A 2,421-nucleotide genomic window follows, 5' to 3' on the forward strand; every position below is an offset into this window, starting at 1 on the left:
GACTAGAAACTTCTTTTTTCATGATGCTACTTCGATTTGAAGATCTTTCTTTTTCAAAGAGCAAGAGCTACTTATATCAGTTATCCTCCTTTTCCAGTAGAGAGCACGATGATTTACACGATCTAGCTTTGTTTGCAGTTTTTCTATTTTAGAATTTGATCCAAGAAGTTTCCTTTCATAGTCAATAATGGTTCGTTTTTGACTCTTGATGCAAGCCATCTGTTTTTCTATAGTAGCATCTCTTCTTTTGAGTTTCTTGTTTGCATTTCTTGTCATTGCATACATTTTTTGCTTTTTTCTTTTGATACCTCCAAAGATGCTTGCACTTTCTTCTGAGTTTGAAGTCGAACAGGACTGAAATTGACAACATGGCCTTTACGAAATCCCAGAGGTGGTAAATCAAACTCTGCATTAAGAAACTCGTGTATTACTTGTTCTTTCTCCTTGGATGAGCGTAATTTCTTTAATTTATCAAGTCGCGCCTTGAGCCTTGATACCGATTTTGTCAACGCTTCAATAGTAGGTGGATTGGGCTGAGGCCACTTACCTATCTCCATATAAATCTCTCACCCAACGATAAAATGCAGCAAATGTGACAGCAGATGCATTTTCATATCTTAACTTAAGAAGCTCCAAAATTAACTCATTTGTAACGGTCGATATTTGTTTTAAAGGTTTAAAATGTTGCTTCTTGTTAACATAAGAGAGAAAAACAGACTTGGTTGCAGGCAGTAACACCTCACCTCGCACTTGAGTTACTATAAAGAGAAATAAGCATCAATTTTTCACATATTAGCAAGCATTTTCGCATAAGAAATTACCTCTAGTAGCTTCAGCCATGCTATACAAAGAAAGTGCAAGACGCTCAACTACGTGTGCCACCTTTTTTCTAATTATCTGAGAGAAAAATTTTGTTTTAATATACGGTCAACTGACATCGCTACTATAGTATCCTGGAGTATCCTAAATGCCCGATCGCGGTATTTAAGTTCTGCTGTAATTTTATCACACAAAAAGTTTCAAAGTTAAAGTTTTGTAGTTGATCCCTCCACTACACCATAAGCAGCACATTCTTTCATTGATAGTTCTGATTGTGGAACTGGTAAATGTACATTCTCATATTGTGGATCAACTGATGATAATTCTTGCTCTTGTGAACCTGTAATACAATTCATCATAGCATATCCAGAAATGAGTGGACACGGAGTAGTATACTGAGCAATTATCTCCGTATACCACTGATTGACTTTATTTATACAGGGCAGGAATGGACATCTCCATTTACTAGGCTATATCTTTCTTTACAATAAGAATCATCAATTTGTGCACTTTAGTAGCTGTTCTTCATCCATCTACCTGTGTTCCTGCTAAATATTACAGCATTTGGAGTAACTTTGTGTGGAACATTTACCAATTGAAGATGAGGCAGTCAGTGCCGCCATCTTGTCATTCCTTTATGTATGCATGATAATTTTTTTACTTTTTGAATGGTTATATCTAAATTTCAAACAATTTTTGACAATTTGCTCACTTATTTTGTGAAAGTACAAAATTCTTACTACCCAATGATGCAAAAAAGATAAAGAAATTCAAAACTTTGTTTGGAACATTTGTCTCCTGAAGGTGAAGTAATTTTAGCCATTTCTATGATGACGGGTGCAGCAGCAAGAGTCAACAAGTCACAAGTGCTTTCCTCTTCTCTTAGGAATAATAAAGTGAAAGAAAGAGTGCTTAACATCTTATATACAAGCAAATAGTGTCTCTAGACCTTTTTGAAGTAAGACGGCCATTTGTTGAGAAGAGCCTGTTCTTTCACCACGCTTGCCACTTTAACAAAAGAATATGAGAAAACTACCATAACCAATTGCATTAAGTAGCATTCTAGAAGCCTCAAGTATCTAGTGAAGTCCCATCCATGTACCAGAAAGACGTTAGCAAGCAATGTAGTGAAGCTTCCTATCAATCCACCATTGCTGAACTGCCGTTGCTATGGTAATTCCAATGAATATCATTAAATTAACGCGACCGGAAGTTCCATTGCAATTTCTGGACATGGTAAAATTCATAGATTAACATACTTTGACAATTCTTCCCTTTCCTCTTGCAGTAACACACAGTTAATGTAATAACATTAATCATTAGTGATAGTATGAGGAATACACCCAATACACTAATCAGTACTGGTAAATTAGTGCAGGAATTGAAACAATCACCTCTTGTTGCAGTAACTGTAGAACATATCATGCAGTCTGTGGCCATACTACTTGATGATACGAATGATGAAGAAGTGAGGAATGAAGAAGCTATGGACCAAATTGATAACAATGATATGAAGCGAAGACCTTAAAGTATACTACAAATACACAAACAAATTTACACTTACAAGCATCTATGCTACTACTTATGCTGGCCCGTGGGAAC

The sequence above is a fragment of the Amphimedon queenslandica genome, unplaced genomic scaffold (assembly GCF_000090795.2).
Source record: "Amphimedon queenslandica unplaced genomic scaffold, v1.1 AMPQUscaffold_13232, whole genome shotgun sequence".
Classification (NCBI taxonomy): domain Eukaryota; kingdom Metazoa; phylum Porifera; class Demospongiae; order Haplosclerida; family Niphatidae; genus Amphimedon; species Amphimedon queenslandica.